Source organism: Sus scrofa, chromosome 6, assembly GCF_000003025.6.
Source record: "Sus scrofa isolate TJ Tabasco breed Duroc chromosome 6, Sscrofa11.1, whole genome shotgun sequence".
NCBI lineage: Eukaryota > Metazoa > Chordata > Mammalia > Artiodactyla > Suidae > Sus > Sus scrofa.
In genome coordinates, this window is record NC_010448.4 from 43,815,490 (window position 1) to 43,836,138 (window position 20,649).

Sequence of the window (20,649 nt, forward strand, 5' to 3'; positions counted from 1 at the left end):
AACCGCCTCGCCACACGTACCTCAAACCCCGGCAGCTGCGCCTCCTGCCGCCGCAGTACAGGCTGGGAGGCGGGGCGAGGGCCCAGGACACGCCCACTGAACCTTGGGGCCCGGACCCCGCCCTCGCTCCGCCCAACTTACTGCGCCTGCGCCCGAAAGCGCGGGGCAGGCTGGGAGGTGTCGGTAGTGTGTTGGTCAGCGCTGAGGGTGGTTACCTGTTGCGCTACCTTGGTGCTCACCGCGGTTTCTGGCGTCTCTTCTGCCGCAGCTCCTATTTCAATCCTCTGAGTCTCCCAGGTTGACCGGCCCCCAACACAGGACATTCCAGCAACTAGCAGGGTCTGTTGCTGCTGACGCCTCTCCTGTGTAGCTGGGCACTAAGCTAGTTCCGTGTATTGTGTCATTTTAATAACCTCTACAATTGAGACAGTGAAACACAAGTTAAAGAACTTGGTTAAAGTATGAATCCAAAATGCGCTAGAACTTGAAGTTGAACGCTCTGTACCTACTACCCTTCCACCTCGAATCTCGGACCAAGCGTAGCCAACAAGTGGCATAAGCTTTACGTAAGTTTTCACTGTCTCTTAAGACCTGTTAGTGCAGCCAAAAGATTCTCTCTACAGCCAAAGATTCTTAAATGACTTGCCTAGGGACACCAGCACAAATTCGGTGGCAAAACCATTTACAACACTACACATGGCTTTCACAATTTAAAAAAAAAAAAGGCTTTATTGAGGGGACATACTTGAAATTTGCACATTTTTGAAGCGTACAACTTGATTTTTACATATATATGTTTACTTAAGCATCACAACAAAGTGAACATAGACAGCACACCAAAAGTTTCCTTCTCCCAGTCACAACCTACCATACCTACTCCTCAGAGAACCATAGATCTACTTTTGGTCACTATAGATTAGTTTACATTTTACAGAACTGTATATAAATGGAATCATATACTACGAACTTTGGGAGGGGTTGGGGGGAAGAAGCCAGCCTTTATTATTATTCTGAGATTAATCCATGTTACTGAGAATATCAGTACTTCATTCCTTTTGTTTTTCTTTTTTTTCTTTATTACTCAAATGAATTTATCACATCTGTAGTTGTATAATGATCATAACAATCCAATTTCACAGGATTTCCATCCCACAGCCCAAGCACATCCCCCCACCCCCCAAACTGTCTCCTCCGAAGACCATAAGTTTTTCAATGTCTGTGAGTCAGCATTTGCTCTGCAAAGAAGTTCAGTCTGTCCTTTTTTCGGATTCCACATGTCAGTGAAAGCATTTGATGTTGGTGTCTCATTGTATGGCTGACTTCACTTAGCATGATCATTTCTAGGTCCATCCATGTTGCTAAAAATGCTGGTATTTCATTCCTTTTAATGGCTGAGTAATATTCCATTGTGTATATGTACCACATCTTCTTGATCCACTCCTCTGTCGATGGACATTTAGGTTGTTTCCATGTCTTGGCTATTGTAAATAGTGCTGCAATGAACATCTGAGTACATGTGTCTTTTCGTATTGTGGTTTTCTCTGGATAGATGCCCAGGAGTGGAATTGCTACTTCATTCCTTTTTATTACTGAGTAGTAGTCCATTATATGGATAGACCACAATTTGTTTATCCATTCACACATTGTTGGACATTAGGTTGTTTGCTGTTTCTGGCTATTACAAAAAAAGCTATCAACGTTAATGTACAAGTCTTTGTAAGGAAGTATGATTTCATTTGGATTACAACCTAGAGTGAAATGGCCAGTGTATGGTAGGTGTACATTTGACATTTTAAGAAACTGCCAAACTATTTTTCAAATGGTTATTCCATTTCATTTTATTTTTTGGCCACACCAGTGGCATGTAGAAGTTACTGGGCCAGGGATGGAACCCTTGCCACAGCAGTAACCAGAGCCACAGCAGTGACAATGCCAGATCTTTAAGCCACTGAGCCAGCAGGTAACTATGGTTGTTCCATTTTACATTCCCACCAGCAGTGTTCCTTTTTCTCACCAACATTTGTCAGACATCCTAAAATGTGCATAGTGATAACTCATTGTAGGTTTAATTTGCATTTATCTAATGACTGGTAATGTTGAGCATCCTTTCATCCATATCTCTCTTAATGAAGTGACAATTCAAATCTTTTGCCCATTTTTTTTTTTAATTACCTTCTTCAGGAGTGCCCACTGTATAGCAGTGGGTTAAGAATCTGACTGAGGGGAGTTCCCATCCTGGCACAGCAGAAACGAATCCAACTCATGAGGTTGCAGGTTTGATCCCTGGCCTCGATCAATGGGTTGAGGATCCTGCCTTGCCATGAGCTGTGGTGTAGGTCACAGACATGGCTCGGATCTGGCATTGCTGTGGCTGTGGCGAAGACTAGCAGCTGTAGCTCCCATTAGACCCCTGGCCTGGGAACGTCCATATGCCACAGATACTACCCCCAAAAAAGAAAAAAAAAGAATCTGACTGAAGTGGCTCAGGCTCAGGTCTCTGCAGAGGCATAGGTTCAATTCCCTGGCCTGGCACAATGTGTTAAAAGGATCCAGCAATACTGCTCAGATTCAGTTCCTGGCCTGGAATTTCCATATGCCATGGGTGTGGCCATTAAAAAAAAATTAGCTTCAGGAATTCCCGTCGTGGCTCAGTGGTTAATGAAGCTGACTAGGAACCATGAGGTTGTGGGTTTGATCCCTGGCCTTGATCAGTGGTTTAAGGGTCCGGTGTTGCCATGAGCTGTGGTGTAGGTTGCAGATGTGGCTCGGATCCCACATTGCTGTGGCTCTGGTGTAGGCTGGTGGCTACAGCTCAGATTAGGCCCCTAGCCTGGGAACCTCCATGTGCCACGGGTGTGGCCATAGAAAAGAAAAAAAAAAAATTAGATTCGGAATTCCTGTCATGGTGCAGCAGAAACAAATCCGACTAGGAACCATGAGATTGAGGGTTTGATCCCTGGCCTCACTCAATGGGTTAAGGATCTGGTGGTGGTGTGAGCTGTAGTGTAGGTCACAGACTTGGCTCAGATCCAGAATTGCTGTGGCTGTGGCATAGGCCAGAGGCAACAGCTCTGATTCTGACTCCTAGCTTGGGAACCTCCATGTGCCGCAAGCATGGCCCTAAAAAGACAAAAGACAAGAGACAAAAAAAAAAGGAAAAAAAAATTAGCTTCTTCATTGCCTTACTATTCAGTTTTGAAAGTGCTTTACGTAATCTGGATATGTCTTTTCAGATAATGCAATTTGTGAATATTTTTACCAGCCTTATGCCTTGTTCTTTTATTCTCTTAAAAGCATGTTTCAGAAGCAGATACTTTTAATTTTGATGAAGTTTAACTTATCAATTTTTAGTTACAGATTTTTTTTTTATTTCATATGTAAGAAGTCTTTGCCTAATCAGGGCCCCAAAGATTTTGTCTATTTTTTCTCTAGAAGTTTTTTTTATAGTTCTAAATTTTAAATTTATGACCATGATCTATGTGATATTGATTTTTATATTTAGTGAATTTTTTTGCATGTAGAAATACAATTGTTTCAACATATGTTGAAAAGATTATCCTTAGTCCACTGGATTGTCTTTGCCACTTTGTTGAAAATCCATTGATCATATAAATGTGGGTTTGTTTGTGGAATCTAGTCCATTCATTGATTTACTTTTCTATCTTAACATTGATACTATATGGTCTTGATCATCATAGCTTTATAATAAATCTTGAAATCAGGTCATTGAAATCCTCCAGCTTTGTTCTTTGATCTCAAAATTGTCTTGGCTATTCTGTATGTTTTGCATTTCCAAATGAATGTTAGAATCAGCTTGTAAATTTCAAAAACAAAACAGAAAAATGAGCCTGCTGGGATTTCGATTAGGATTTCAATAAATATGTAGATCAATCTATGGCACAGTGACACCTAAAAAATAATGCATCTTCCAATCTATGAATATGGTATCTATCTCCATTTATTTAAGTATTCTATAATTTCTCACAGAATTGTTTTGTAGTTTTTAGTATATAGGGCCTGCCCATCTTTTGTCAGATTTATGCCTAAGGATTTCATTCTTTTTTATGCTATTGTAAATAGTATTTTGTTGTTGTTGTCTTTTTAAGGCCGCTCCTGCAGCACATGGAAGTTCCCAGGCTAGGGGTCAAATCAGAGCTGCAACCACCAGCCTATGCCACAGCCACAGCAACACAGGATCCAAGCCACAGCTGTGACCTACACCACAGCTCAGGACAATGCCGGATCTTTAACCCACTTAGCAAGGCCAGGGATCAAACCCTCATCCTCATGGATACTAGTCAGGTTTATTACTACTGAGCCTCAATGGGAAATCCTTTTTCTAAATTTTTAGTAGTTTATTGCTAATATACAGAAAAATAACCAATTTTTATATAGACCTTTTATCCTGAAGACTTGATAACCTCAATAGTTTGAGTAGTTTTTTATAAATTCTATAGGATATTCTATTATGAGACAATTATGTTATCAGCAATCAGTAAATAAAGACCAATTTATTCTTCCTTTTTAAACAGGATGACTTTTATTTCTTTTTCTTACCTATTGCCCTAGCTAGAACCTCCAGTACAATTTGGTGGGGAATGGCTGGTCTTTTCAATTTGTGAGGCTCAGTCAGTTGGATATTTATATAAGAAAACATGAACCTTGACCCCTACCTCACACCATATGCAAAAATTAATGAGAAGGATTATAGACCTAAATGAAAAAGCTAAGACCATAATAGTATTAAAGATAATGTAAGAGACTATGTTACTGGGTAAGAGCAGGCAAAAATTTCCTAAATGGGACACAAATAGCAATAACCATAAAAGATTAATAAATTCAGTTTACTTTATGAATTAAATAAGTTTAATTTATATATTAATTTAATTAATAAAACTTGTATTCATCAACTATGCCACACAGAAAGTAGAGAGGTAAGTGACAGGCCAGGAGACAATATTTGCAAAACATGTACCTGACAGAAGAATCCTATAAATTGATAAGAAAGCATAATTTTTCTTGTGGTGCAGCAGGTTAAGGATCTATCTGGCACTGTTACTGCAGCAGCTTGGGTCACTGCTGTGGCACAGTTTTGATCCCTGACCTGGGAACCTGTACATGCCGAGGTGCAGCCAAAAAAAATAATTAATGAGAAAACATCAGAATCCACTTTAGGGGAGCAGAGAGGTAGAAGTCTAGCACTGATCTTCATAAAGAGGATATGTAAATGGCCAAAAAGCAGATGAAAAAGCATTCAACATGATTAGTCATCCAAGAAAGTGCAAATTAAAACCACAATTGAGGAGTTCCTGTCCATGGCACAGCAGAAATGAATCCAACTAGGAGCCATGAGGTGCAGGTTCAATCCCTGGCCTTGTTCAGTGGGTTAAGGATCCAGTGTTGCCATGAGCTGTGCTGTAAGTCGCAGATGTGACTCAGATCTGGTGTTGCTGTGGCTGTGGTATAGGCCAGCAGCTACAGCTCCGATTAGACCCCTAGCCTGGGAACTTCCATATGCCATGGGTACAGCCCTAAAAAGACAAAAAAAAAAAAAAAAAAAGAATGGATAATGAACTATGTAGTGGTATATCCATATCATTATACATGCTATTGTATGGAATGGACTATTGCAATGATGAAAAGAAAGAAATCTACACTGCTACATGCAATCATGCAAATGAATATCACAAATATAGTGCTGGCCAAAATAAGCCATGTGCAAGAGATTACATATGTATGATTCTATTTATATGAAGTTCATAAATAGGCAAAACTAACCCATGGTTACTTTTGGTGGAGAGAGTGATAATGAGAGTGTACAAGAAAAATCTATTAGGGTGCCAAATGATCCAAATCTTGATCTGAGTGTTGCTGAACTGATATATAGACATGTAAAAATTCACTGTTCTCCACATGTAAGATGGGTGCATTTAACGTATGTAAGTTATATCTACATAAAGGAAAACTAAAGTACCTGTTTGTGAACATAATTATTAAATGCTACTGGTATGTAAACCTATTTCTGGGCCAAAACTGCACTCCTTTGATCACTATAACTTTCTAAGAAGTCTGGTAATCTACAAAACAAGTCCACCTCTTCTCTTTCAAAAATTTCGTGGAGTTCCCGTCGTGGAGCAGTGTTTAACGAATCCGACTAGGAACTATGAAGTTGCGGGTTCGATCCCTGCCCTTGCTCAGTGGGTTGACGATCTGGCGTTGCTGTGAGCTGTGGTGTAGGTCGCAGACGCGGCTTGGATCCCACGTTGCTGTGGCTCTGGTGTAGGCTGGTGGCTACAGCTCCGATTTGACCCCTAGCCTGGGAACCTCCACATGCCGCAGGAGTGGCCCAAGAAATGGCAAAAAAAGACAAAAAAAAAAAAAAAATTTCGTGCACATGTATGCTTCTAGGTGAATTTTTAGGATCAATTTTTCAAATCCCTTAGAAAATTTGTTTTGATTTTTATTGGGATTATGCTATATATTTCATTTATTTGTAAAGTGATAACATCTCTACAATATGGACTCTTTCCATCCAATTAACATGGTTCATTTATTCAGAAATTTTCAATCAAGTTTTAAGGTAATTATTTTTTAACATGTATTATAGTTAGTTTACAGTGTTGTGCCAATGTCTGTTATACAGCAAAGTGACCCAGGCATATATATATGTGTGTGTGTGTGTATATATATATATTCCCTTTCTTATATCATCTTCCATCATAGTCTATCCCAAGAGACTGGATATAGTTTTTAAGGTATTCTTTATGTAGGTCTTGAACATTTTTTTGGTATATTATGTATAGGATGTATATTACATAATTATAGTTTTTGTTGCTTTTATAAAGGAAATTTATGTCATTATATTCTCTAATCATTTCTAGTATATAAAAAGGACTTTTGCTTTTTAAAATATCTGGCCGCCTTACTGAACTCCTTCATTCATTTTTGTTGTTGTTGTTCTTTTTTCTTTTTGCCATTTCTTTGTCCGCTCCCGAAGCATATGGAGGTTCCCAGGCTAGGGGTCGAATCGGAGCTGTAGCCACCGGCCTACACCAGAGCCACAGCAATTCGGGATCTGAGCCGCGTCTGCAACCTACACCACAGCTCACGGCAGCGCCAGATCCTTAACCCACTGAGCAAGGTCAGAGATCGAACCTGCAACCTCATGGTTCCTAGTCAGATTCGTTAACCACTGAGCCACAACAGAAACTCTTCCTTTATTCATTTTAATAGTTTTTATTTGATTCTTTTCATTTTTACATTGTGAGTTAAGTGTTAAAACTTTTTCTCCTTTGTGTGAGAATCTGACTTTGGTTAATTTTCTCTGTTTTCCTGGAAACAGATAAAGATTGTATGTTTCAACTACGTAACAGTGACCCCTGGGAGTTCCATAATGAACACAACTTAGTATCCATGAGGACTCAGGTTCAATCCCTGGCCTTACTCAGTGGGTTGGGGATCTTGCATTGCCGTGAACGATGGTGCAGCTACAGCTCCGATTTGACCTCTAGCCTGGGAACTGCCATAAGACCAAAAAAAAAGTGACTCCTGGTTAGTAACTTTTATCTTGACTGAGAGTCCCCATAGCCTTGGGTTCCTTTTTTTAACCTGCAAGTGCCTTGTGAGGACCCTGGAAGTCATACATGTGGACTTGTTACCAGAGCTATCACTCAGAGTCATGAAGAGTGCACCAGTGCGGTATAGGTCTTGTCTTCTTGGACCTGAGCCATTTGCTGAGTGAACTGCTGCAAAGATTCCCACTGCGAGGAATATCTGACTGTGCTTTGCTGGCATGTGTGGTTCCTGCCGTGTTTCTTTCTGAATAGGCCAGGGTCATGTGTGGCCTATGACAGTCTTGTGAGTCTGAATACTTAATCGAATCTAAGAAGACTCCCCCAAGGGCTTTGCAGAGGGACAGCAGCTGTAGATTAGACTTTCAGACTCTCAATTCAATTTGCCCCATGGACCTTGAGATAAAGGAAAGGGGAAGGAGATGCTGACAAGGCACTGAATGCTTGGGTGGGAGAAGCCATCTACCCATTCTCTGATGTTAAAAACTCTATGGGGCACAGTGGGTTAAGGATAGGACATTGTCACCTCAGCAGCTCAGGTATGGTGTGGGTTTGATTCCTGGCCTGAGAATTTCCACATGCCATGGGCACAGCCAAAACCAAAAAAACAAAAAAAAACCTCTGCGGTAATATAACATGGGATAAGTCATCCCCTTGTGAGGGGTCAATGTGGGCTGGAGTATAACCAAATTCACACCGAGAGGAGATGCTGCTCACTGTCCTTGAAAGGAACCCAGTGCAGCTGGGCCACAGGAACAGATCAATAGATATTAGCTAGGTAAATGGGGGAAGGGGGGGGGGCAGCAGAGACAAGAGAATGAACCTGAAGATGTCATGCTTGTGATGGGACTGCTCCCGATAAAGCAGGTGGACTGCCAAGTAGACTCTGACTCTCTGCAAACTTTAATCTACCGAGAGATATTTGAAAGCACTCAAGACAGCAGAGGGCAAAAGCAGACAGCAGGCTGTGTGGTGACCATCAGGTCCAAGCAGGGCTACATGACAAGAGTGTGATAGCATTTGAGGTCACTGATAAAAGGCAAAAGAAAGGGCTCCGTGTGTGGTAAGGGATAACCCCAGGCCAGCCTAACCAGCAGCCATGAATCTGATAAAAGCTCTGGACTGAGAATGCTTCAAGTCATTTTTAAGGGTAGACACTGGAGCCTGACCAATGTCCTCTGCTGCCATCTAGGGAAAAATTGATGGAAATGCAAACATTTTCTAAAACGGCAAGTGATTGTTAAAAACAATAATCGATTATTTTTGAAGGCCTAAACTGTACTTTCAGGCTAGATAAAACCTTTAATTTTTTTTGAGACATCCAGACAGGTTTTACTGAAAGATTTACTGCAGCCAACATTGAAAAAGTTTACTGCAGCAAAACCTTTGGTTTTTTCAAATGGTACATGGGGGAACAGATCCTTCTTCTAAAAAAGTTAAATGGGAATTTCCCTTCCTGCCTCAGCAGTTAACAAACCTGACTCGGATCCATGAGGATGTAGGTTCAATCCCTGGCCTTGCTCAGTGAGTTGGGGATCTGGTGTTGCCGTGGGCTGTGGTATGGGTCACAGAAACGGCGCTGCTATGGCTGTGGTGTAGGCAGACAGCTGTGGCTCCAATTCAGCTCCTAGCCTGGCAACTTACATGTGCCGCAGGTGTGGCCCTAAAAAGCAAAAAATTAAAAATAAAATAAAATAAAAAAGTTAAAATAAATTTCAGTGTAGCATGGTCATCTCGTGAGTCTGAATAAGCCTAAGATTACCTCTAGTGAGCTTTGCATAATTACATCCATTGCCATAAATGACTTTTTTTCTTTTGTTTTCCATAACTATATTCATTTCCTTTTTCTTTGTTTTTTCTTTTTTTTCTTTTTTTGGCTGCCCTCCAGCATATGGAGTTGCCAGACCAGTGATCAGATCTGAGCCACAGCCACCAGCCACAGACCTAAGCCACAACTGAGGCAATGCCAGATCCTTAACTCACTGTGCCCGGCTGGGGCTGGGGTTTGTACCTGCATCCCAGCACTCCCAAGATGCCAATGATCCTGTTATGCTGCAGTGGGAACTCCCCTTTTTATTTGTTATCATTTGTGGAATTATGGTGCGTATAATGCTGCAGGGAGGGAGGAGATGCAGTGCTGAGGAGGGGAAAGGAGATGCCTTGTCCCCACATTTTACTGTTTCATTTTTATTGTGAAATAATTTGGAACGTATGGAAAAGTTCCAGAAAGACTGTAAAGAACTCCTGGGAAGACTTCACAGGGATTGATCAATTGTTAACATTTTGCCGCATTTGCTTTGTTATTTTTTTCTCTCTCTACATACGTATGTATTTTTATTATCATTATTATTTGAAAGTTGCAGCCATCCTATCCCTTTATTCTTACTTTATTATGCATTTCCTAAAAACAAAACATCTGCAAGCATAATTATAGTATATTTCTCGATTAATTATTATGAATACAATGTTATTAACTAATTAATAGACCTATGAAAATTTCACTAGTTGTCCCACTACTGTTCTTTATAGGACGTTTTTCCCTGGTCCCAGATCCAGTCTTTTAGTCATCTCACTGCTTTTCCTTGTCTGTCTTTTTTTTTGTGTGTGTGTGTGTGTGTTTGTCTTTTTGCCTTTTCTAGGGCCGCTCCTGCAATATATGGAGGTTCCCAGGCTAGGGGTCGAATCAGAGTTGTAGCCATGGGCCTATGCCAGATCCACAACAACGTGGGATCCGAGCCACCTCTGCGACCTACACCACAGCTCACAGCAAGCCAGATCCTTAACCCACTGAGCAAGGCCAGGGATCGAACCCGAAACCTCATGGTTCCTAGTCGGATTCGTTAACCATTGAGCCACGACAGGAAATCCCTCCTTGTCTGTCTTGTTAGTCTTTTTTTTTTTCCCCCCATCTTTTTAGGGCCGCACCTCAGCATTTAAAAGTTCCCAGGCCAGGGGTAGAATCAGAGCTGTAGCCACTGGTCACAGCCACAGCCACAGCAACTCGGGATCTGAGTCTGTTCTTCAACCTACATCTCAGCTCATGCCAATGCCAGATCCTTTTACCCACTGAGTGAGAATCCGTGTCTTCATGGATACTAGTCGGGTTCATTACCAGTGAGCCACAATGGGAACTCCTCTTTAGTCTTCTTTAATCAGGAATAGTTCCTTAGCCCTTTTTTATCTTTCTTAAGGTGGGCATTTTGAAGAATACAGGCTTATTGTTTTAGCAGAATTTTCATTTGTCTGCTGTTTCTTCACCGCCAAATTCAGGTTTGGTTTGGGCTCCCACCCACAGGGTGGAATTTAGGCAGCTCCACTCTGGCCATCTTCCAGTTGCACCTCGCAAGCTTGGAGCCCAGGAGGCTCCACTGGAGCTTGGCCACTCCCCTTTCTAGACCAGAGGTTAGCAAACCCTTTCTTTATAGGGCCAGAGAGTAAATATTTTAGCCTTTGCAGGCCATTTGATCTCTGTCACAGCTACTCATCTTTGCCATTGTAACAAGAAAGCAGCCAGAGATAATACATAAATTAATAAGCATGGCTCTATTCCAATATCATTATATTTATAAAAACGAGAAGAGTGCCCACATTCGGCCCAAGAGCCATGGATTGCTGACCCCTGTTCTAATCCACTCCTTAGTGGCCAACGACTCAAACTGCCTCGAGCTCATTTCCAAGTGGGGCCTCAGTGGGTGTCTCTTTCCACATCCACCATTGGAGGCATATTGCCGCTCAGTCTGCATTTCCCTAGGCTTGAGTGTGACCTCAAGGTGGTCCCCAAACATCTGTTCAGGGAATGTGGACAGATTTGACCACACGGATGGGGACTTCACACTGTCGGAAAGAGCTGAGAATGAGAAGAAGAGGGGAACCCGGCCATAGTCGGGCCTGGGTCTCCCCTTTCACCATGCTCTGACATGGAACTCTGAGTCCTAGAAATCTGGCCTTCCCGGTCAGCTTGAAGGTATCCAGAGAGAGAAAAAATAAAACATTGTATTTAACTATTTATTGCTTGAATGGTAGTTTTTAAACATTTCGGCATATGGTACGTGGTCACCATTTGTGATTTGCCCCTGCTCCATAATACAAGAAGCAGCCTGTGTGATGACAATAACTAACAATAGAAGGAAGTTTAAAAATTTGTCTACTGGAGTTTCCACTGTGGTGCAATGGGATCAGCCGTGTCTTGGGAGCACTGGGATGCAGGTCTGATCCCCAGCCTGGTACATTGGGTTAAGGATCTGGTGTTGCCGTATCTATGGCTTAGGTTGCAACTGCAGCTCAGATCTGATCACTGGCCTGGCAACTCCATATGCCACGGGGTTGCCAAAAAAAAAAAAAAAAAAAACCAGCCCCAGTCAGGGTGAACTGGTCCCCACAGGAATTCACCTGTGAAGAGAATCTGCAAGCTTGCTCCTGGAAGAATCAGGAACAACCTGTAGCAGTTCCCGGCCTCCCTGGCTGCAGCCACTCAGCCTGGCAACAAGCCTCAGGCTTAGGGCTCGGCCTTTCAACATCAATACCGACTGACCAGTCCTTCATTCTTCCCACCCTCCGCCTCTGGAATGCCTTTTCTTTCTAGTTTATCTAAATAATTTCATTGAATCTCTTGATATTTGAACAAAAAAATCCCCTGGGACAGGCTTAAGACCTCTAGAGGTTTCTCTGTCTCTCCCTCTCATTCATTGAACACACCACCACCACCATCTCCATGACTTCTGCCATCCCTGCTGCCACCATTGCCTCTGGTCAACACAGGGCCTGAAGGCACATTTCCCTTACCCAGCACACTCCAGAACCAGAAGATACTCTAGGGGGTTGCCATCCGGCCAACACTGGGGTTCACTCATGCACAATACAGTTTGGAATTCCAAGTAACTAAATAACCACAATATGGGGCCCAGATCTTTGAAGCAATGCTCATCTAGAAAGATGAGCAATTCTTTATTTGTTTATTTTTTATTTAATTTTATGGCTGTCAAAACACTCTAAAGCAAATATACTTTAATAAAAAATGTGCAAAAAAATAGATTTTAGGGGAGTTCCCATCGTGGCTCAGTGGTTAACGAACCCGACTAGGAACCATGAGTTGCGGGTTTGATCCCTGGCTCAATTGGTTAAGGATCCGGTGTTGCCGTGAGCTGTGGTGTAGGTCACAGACGCGACTCGGATCTGGAGTTGCTGTGGCCGTGGCATAGGCCGGCAGCTGTAACTCCAATTAGACCCCTAACCTGGGAATCTCCATATGCTATGAATGCAGCCCTAAAAAGCCAAAAAAAAAAAAAAAAATTCCCCCATGAAATATCCCTAACTTTTAATATTTTTTAGAGGTAAGTGATGGGTATTACATAAATATCACTTTCAATAATGTAATAGCTTTGGTAAGGCATGCGGTAACACCCCAATTTAAGAATTACTTCTACATGATTTACATAATTGCTGTAATAGTGCAACATATAACTGCTATGTAATTTACTGTTCTTTTCATTATTCTGCTCAATTTTTTTACTCTTGCCCTAAAACTATTTCCTATAAACTCTAAGAGTTGTCCCATTGTAATTTGTTTCTTTCTGTAATGCTTTGACTCTCCAGAGAAAGGGAATTTTTATGAAAGTGTTTTGCAATAACACATTGATTAGTTACTCTATCATTTTCATTTGCCAATAGTTATTCCTGTTACTTATCATTATTTACTTATAGCCTCAGTAACTCGGGTCAACTATCAGAATGCAGAATCCATCAAGATGTGCATTAGAGCAAAAACAGGAATTTTGCACACAAAGATGCAGAGCCGAATCAGTTATTGAGTAGATTGCTTTCTTTTCTAGCTGGGTGCCGTAATAGAAAGAGCTGAGGTTTGGACTGAAAAGACCTCTTTTAAATTTTATTTTAATGATTTTTTTTTCCATTATAGCTGGTTTACAGTGTTCTGTCAATTTTCTACTATATAGCAAGGTGATCCAGCCACACATACATGTATACATTCTTTTTTCTCACATCATCAGGCTCCATCATAAGTCAGTAGATATAGTTCCCAGTGCTATACAGCAGGATCTCATTGCTTATCCATTCCAAAGGCAATAGTTTGCATCTATTAATCCCAGATTCCCAGTCCATCCCACACCCTCGCCCTCCCCCTCGGCAACCACAAGTCTGTTCTCCATGTCCATGATTTTCTTTTCTGTGGAAAGGTCGGCCTGAAAAAACTTGAGTGCAAGTCCTGACTCAACCATTGTCCACTTGAGGTCACAACCGTCACCCTCTCTGGCCCTTGATTTTCCCAGTATAAAGAGAGAAGAGCATGATTCTCTGTTCTATTGCACTTGAAGTCATAGGAAGATCAAATGATAAAATGCTTTGTTAACAGGAATTGATGTGCTATTCATTATCCTTCCACAGATGCAAAGTCTGTTCTTTGGATCATGATTCCTAATGCTACGATGGTGTGGCAGTGTGCTGGAGCCCTCTCTCTATTGGAATTGTATGTTGAGAATGAGTCCCTCCTTAGGAGTTTCCACTGTGACGCAGCAGGTTAAGAAGCCCCTGTTGTCTCTGTAGTGGCAGGGTTGATCCCGGACTAGCACAGTGGGTTAAGGATTGGGCGGGCGTTGCAATGGTTCAAATTCAATCCCTGGCCCAGGAATTTCGATATGCCTCAGGCAAGGCCGAAAAGGAAAAAAGAGAGAGAAAGGGTACCTCCTTAAATTTTGCACCCTAGGTGCTTACCTTCACTCACTGTAGCCCTGGCCCTGACATCTTGGAGGGAGACACTTACAGAGCCTGCAGATGCAGGAATTAGCCAATGTCATTGTTTCCTGGTCTGTTGTGCTCTTGTACTGAGAGAGGGATTGACCCTCTACAATTCCTCTGCATCGGGCTCACAGTAGACCTAGAAGTCATTGGATTTTAACTTCATGTCCCATTGTGTAGCTGCCCTCGGAGACTAAGTCTCTGCTCTCTGCAAACTTTACATCTGCACATGCAGTTCAGAAAGAAAGTTCAAGAGCAGCTCTGAAGCTTTGCTCTAGATTCTCTTTTGAATTTTGGACCTGTGGGTTCATGTATCTCACTGAATTTGAGAATTTCCAGACCACTGGTCTTTAATATATTTTTCCTACCCCCATTCTTTTCCTTCTTTCCTTTTAGGACTCCAAATACACATATACTAAACAACTTGATATTGTTCCGGAGGTCCCTGAGCCTATTCATCTTTTTCATTTCACCTCTACACTTCATTTGAATAATTTCTACCAACCGGTTTTCAGGTTGACTCTCCTGTGTTCTGCAGGTCCAGTCTGCTATTAAGTATATCCCATGGATGGTTTTGATAATCCTTAATCCTGGGCTTACTTGTAACATGTGGCCCTTTTGGGTTTCAATAGAACGTTTTAGGAGTTCAACAAGCCCCTCTTATTTGTCAAGGCTTCAACCTCAAACTAGTACAGAAATTTCCACCTAAAATTCCAGCTCAAACCTTCAGCTGGGTTCCCTGACGTCTTGCCCTGTGCATGTTCCTGCTGGAAGTCAGCCAGGGATGGAGTTCTCTTGCAGCTCAAGGGGTTAAGGATCTGGCCCTGTCACTACAGAGGCTCTGATTGCTGCTGTGGTGCAGGTTTGATCCCTAGCTGGGAACTTCCATATACCCTAGTTGTGGTCAAATAGAAAAAAAGAAAGAAAAAGTCAGCCAGGGATGTTAGGGGAATTTATATGAAAATTTTGTAGTTTCTATGACTCCCTCCTTCCTGGGATGGCCCCATCAATTTCCAGCTGTTTTGGCAGCCCTGAAAATCTAACCTCAGCCTCTTCAGCTAGTAAGACCACCACTTTCTATTTTAGTTCTATTCTACCATATGTCATGTGTTGCTGAAAAATGGAAGTGCCTTTGGAGGAAAGGCCTGATAAATTGGAACTAACCCAGTTTCCTTCCTTTCTGACAAGACTCATGTTCCCTTTAAATCTTGCCTGCTTTAGATTGCTCACCAGTGCCTTCATTTAAAGGAATTTTCTGGTCCAGGGTTAATAATTCTTATCAACAGATAAGTCAGTCCAATACAAGATACTGTCATTTCCAAAATTAAAACCCCACCTTCCATAGCAATTCAAAGGAGCTGCTTTTCTTTAGACACTTAATTGTAGAAAATCATATATGGTGAAGATAAACCCTTTCTTTTCAAAGGTTTTGATTGTGCTAAAATATATATAACACAAAATCAACAGGTTTCGTCATTTTTAGGTGGCATTAAGTATATTTGCATTGTCGTACAACCATAATCATCATCCATCCCCAGCATCTTTCCATCCATCATCCCAAACTGAAACTCCATACCCATGAAACAATGACACTCCCTTCTCCCCCTGCCTGCCCCCAAGCTCTGGTAACCACCATTCTACTTTCTGTCTCTATGAACTTGACTATTCTAGGTACCATGTACAAATGGAATCATACAGTATCTGTCCTCTTGTTAGAACACTCCCTTTTCAAAATTAGCGAACCCCTGGAGTTCCTGTTGTGGCTCATCAAGTTAAGAGCCCGACTAGTATCCATGAGGATTTGGGTTCTCTCCCTGGCCTCACTCAGTGGGTTAAGGATCCGGTGTTGCCGCAAGCTACGACAGAGGTCTCAGATGTGGCTCAGATCCCACATTGCTGTGGCTGTGGCATAGGCCAGCAGCTGCAATTCTGATTCAACCCCTAGCCTAGGAACTTCCATGTGCTGCAGGTGCGACCCTAAAAAGACAAAAAAAAAAAAAAGAAAAAAAGAAAAAAAGAAAAAAAAGAAACGAAAAACAAAAAAGATTGAACTCCCAGTTAAAGAAGACTGTTTAACCCCACAATTTTATCTCCATGCCCTCCCAATACCTCACTAAAACAAGACTAAAAAAGGCATAAGGAGCAAATCTGCAAGAGGTGGGAAACCACCAAGAGATACGAAATTTCAACAGATTTACTGGAGTTCCCATCGTGGCTCAGAGGAAACAAATCTAGTATCCATAAGGACACAGGTTCGATCCCTGGCCTCACTCAGTGGGTTAAGGATCTGGCATTGTCATGAGCTGTGGTGAAGGTCGAAGACGTGACTCAGATCTGGCATTGCTGTGGCTGTGGCGTAGGCTGGCAGCTACAGCTCTGATTCGACCCCTAGCCTGGGAACCTCCATGTGTGGGAGTGTGGACCTAAAAAGCAGAAAAAAAGAAAAAACACTTCAACAGATTTATTGATGATGTAAACACAAAGAGCCGATAGTGTATGATTCCACTCATGTGAGTATCTAGAGCAGTCAAATGCATAGAGATAGAAAGTAGAATGCTGGTGGCTGGGCGGGGAGGGAATGAGGAGGTCTTGTTTAATAGCTATAGCATTTCAATTTGAAGGGATGAAAAAGCTTTGACAAAAGCAGGTGGTAGCGATGGTTACATAACGATGTAAATGTAGTTAATGCCCCTGAACCGCGCACTTAAAAATGATGAAAAGAGAAATCAAAGACAAATATCATATGGTATCACTTACATGTGGAATAAAAAAATGAAATAAAAGAACTTATTCGCAGAACAGAAACTGACTTACAGACATAGAAAACTAACTTATGGTTACCAAAGGGGAAAGGGGGGAGGACTAAATTAGATAAATAAGGAATAAATAGATGAATAAGGATGGAATAAATCAGAAAAGGGAGGAATAAATTACATGAATAAGTAATAAATAGATGAACAAGGTCCTATTGTTTGGCACAGAGAAGTACATTAATATCTTATAATCACCTATAATGGGAAAGAATCTGAAAAAGAACATATATATAGATATATAACATATATAATAGATATATAGCTTTGCTATATACCTACAAAATTGTAAATCAACTCTATTTCAATTCTTTAAAAATACGTAACTCAAAAAGCAAACACAGCAATGCCTTAACCCTCTGAGTGAGTCCAGGGATTGAACCCGAAACCTCATGGTTACTAGTCGGATTCATTTCCACTGTGGTATTGCCGTGAGCTGTGGTATAGTTCACAGACATGGCCTGGATCCTGTGTTGCTGTGGCTGTGGCGTAGGCCAGCAGCTATAGCTCCGATTCAGCGCCTAGCTGGGAACCTCCATATCTCATGGACACGGCCCTCAAAAGCAAAAAGAAAAAAAAAAAAAAAAAGCAAACATAGGAGCTCCAGCTGTGGCATAACAGGACGGCAGCATCTCTGGAGCACTAGGACATAGGTTCAATCCCCACCCTGGCACAGCAGTTTGGGGATCCGGTGTTACCCCAGTCCTGGCCCCAGAATTCCATATGCCATGGGGCAGCCAAAAAAAAAAGCAAAAATGAAGAGAAAAATGGTAAATTTTATATTACGTGTATTTTACCACAAATACAAAAAATAGAGAGTAGAAGTAACTGATGAAGCCAAGTACAGGAGGTCAAGGACTGAATGCCCTTGGAGGAGAGTGGGAAGGAGAACAGCAGTCAAACAGGGAACAAATCACCCCCAGGCCCCCAAGTGGCTTATGTGTGGTGCCCAGTACAGCAAAGGGTAGGAGTAAGACACAGGGCTGGATCTTACTCCCCTCCTCTCCCCTCCCCCTTCACCTCGCTGCCATTTGGTGGCCTGACAGGCACCGCCTCAGAAAAACTGCAGGAGTTCCTCTCTAAAAAGAAATTGAATGCCTCAACACTTCCACAATCTGTCAGCTAAAGGAGTTCCAGTTAAACACCTAAAGAGTGGCTTCCTAGACAAATACTATACGCTATCACTTATATGCGGGATCTAAAAAATAAGAAATAGAACCAACTAGTGAATACAACAAAAAAGAAGCAGACTCGAAGGTACAGAGAACAAGCTAGTGGTTACTATGGGTGGGGGCAACCTAGGGGTCAGGGAGTGGGAGACACAAACTATTGGAGGCAAGATAGGCTCAAGGATGTACTGCACAACACGGGGAAGATAGTCAATATTTTGTAGTAACTGTAAGTGGGAAGAAACCTTTTAAAATTGTAAGAAAGTGGAGTTCCTATCCTGGCTCAGTGGTTAACAAGCCCAATTAGTATCCATGAGGACCCAGGTTTAGTCCCTGGCCTCACTCGATGGGTGATGTGCGCTGCGGTGTGGGTCGAGGATGTGGCTCAGATCTGGAGTGGCTGTGGCTGTGGCATAGGCTAGCAACTACAGCTCCAGTTGGACCCCCGGCCTGGGAACCTCCATGTGCCACAGGTACAGCCCTAGAAGAAAAGACAAAAAATAAATAAAATTGTGGAGTTCCCGTCATGGCGCAGTGGTTAACGAATCCGACTAGGAACCATGAGGTTGCGGGTTAGATCCCTGGCCTCAATCAGTGGGTTAAGGATCCGGCATTGCCATGAGCTGTGGTGTAGGTTGCAGATGCGGCTCGGATCCCGAGTTGTTGTGGCTGTGCCGTAGGCTGGGGGCAACAGCTCCGATTAAACCCCTAGCCTGGGAAGTGGCCCTAGAAAAGGCAAAAAGACAGTAAATAAATAAATAAATAAAATCATATAAAAGTAAATTTAAAAGTTTTTAAAAATAAAATTAACTTAAGAATTTTTTTAAGGAGTTCTGTCACAGCTCAGCCAAAACGAATCTGACTAGTATCCATAAGGACGCAGGTTCAATCCCTGGCCTAGCTCAGTAGGTTAAGGATCTGGTGTTGCCAGAGCTGTAGTGTAGGTTGCAGACATGGCTCAGATCTGGCGTTGCTGTGGCTATGGAGTAGGCCGGTGGCTGTAGCTCCATTTAACCCCTAGCTTGGGAATCTCCATATGCCGCAGGTGCAGCCCTAAAAAAGACCAAAAACAATTTTTTTCTAAGAATGGCTTCCCACCTGATCAGTCTAAGTGAAGTCTCTTAGTCAGAAAGTCCTCTACAGGAGTTCCTGTTATGGCTCAGCAGGTTAAGAACCCTACTAGTATCCGTGAGGATGCAGGTTCAATCCCTGGCCTTGCTCAGTGGGTTAAGGATCTAGCACTGCTGCAAGCTGCAGTGTAGGTTGCAGATGCGACTTGGATCTGGCTTGGCTGTGGCTGTGGTGTAGGCCAACAACTGCAGCTCTGATTTGACCCCTAGCCTGGAAACTTCCATATGTTGCAGGTGCAGCCCTTAAAAAAAAAAAGGAAAGAAAAAGTCCTCTATAAACACAAAGTCCCCATCACAGAGATGATTTATGATCTCCTCTTTTTTTTTTAGGTTTTGTTTTGTTTGTTTCTTTGTTTGCCGTACCATGGCATGCGGAAGTTTCTGGCCAGAGATACAACCCAAGCCCTAGCAGTGACAATGCCGGATCCTTAACCGGAAAGCCACCAGAGAACTTGTGTGGTCTCCTTCTTGTATGTGCTCCCATGGTCACCAGACCTTGATGAAATCCTCCAACATGTAAAGCTCACTCTAAGATAAGCAAACAAAACCATAGCCAAGAGGCAAGGGGCATCTTTAAGCTATAGAACTGCCAGTACTACAAAGGCTACATGTAATCAAAAGGGGCACTACTGGAACATCACAGGTTCTCCTTATAAAGCATACAGCCTGGACCTCTGACTTGCACAGAGGAAATAAAAGCAACTCAGGAATGGAAAAGAACTTTAAAATACCTCTAAATACTCGCCTTGTGAGATAAATCTTCATTTATCATAGCTGGAAATTAATAAAAAATGTCTACAATAGAGGAATCAAGAATTGGTGATTTAAGCATATTATTTAGAGACAAAGATAACACCCCAGAGAAACAGCTGAAAGAGTTAAAAATGGCTGCCTCCACAGGTCCATGGCTGGGGAAAAGTAGACTAGGATAATTGCTACGTATTATAAGCCTTTCTGCATGAATCCATGGTTTAACCTTATGCATGTATTAGTGGTACTTTGATTGTTTTTTTAAAAGTTTTCTTTAAAAAAAAAATGACTGGAAGGTTTTTTTTCCTCGTGTAGCATTGTTTCATTCTGGAATTTTCCAATTAAGCTTTTGGCTAAAGACATACATATGATAATGATAATTATTCAGGAAATTGGGAGATTTGTAAAAACATTGTGTGCCATTAGAGTAATCAAGCTCAGCTCTAACACATCTTGGCTTTCCAGGATA

At 42.0% G+C, this 20,649-nt stretch overlaps 1 protein-coding gene and 1 pseudogene across 8 annotated transcripts in view; both read right to left on the reverse strand.

The window, feature by feature from the left end:
• LOC100623157 overlaps nucleotides 1–90 on the reverse strand; it is a 267,694-nt gene extending 267,604 nt beyond the window's left edge. For all 8 annotated transcript variants that reach the window (XR_002344636.1, XM_021094309.1, XM_021094312.1 and 5 more), the window contains exon 1: nucleotides 21–90. The gene's annotated coding sequence lies outside the window, so the exon portion shown is untranslated. The remainder of the gene's footprint in view (nucleotides 1–20) is intronic.
• LOC110255282 overlaps nucleotides 138–20,649 on the reverse strand; it is a 29,754-nt pseudogene continuing 9,242 nt past the window's right edge.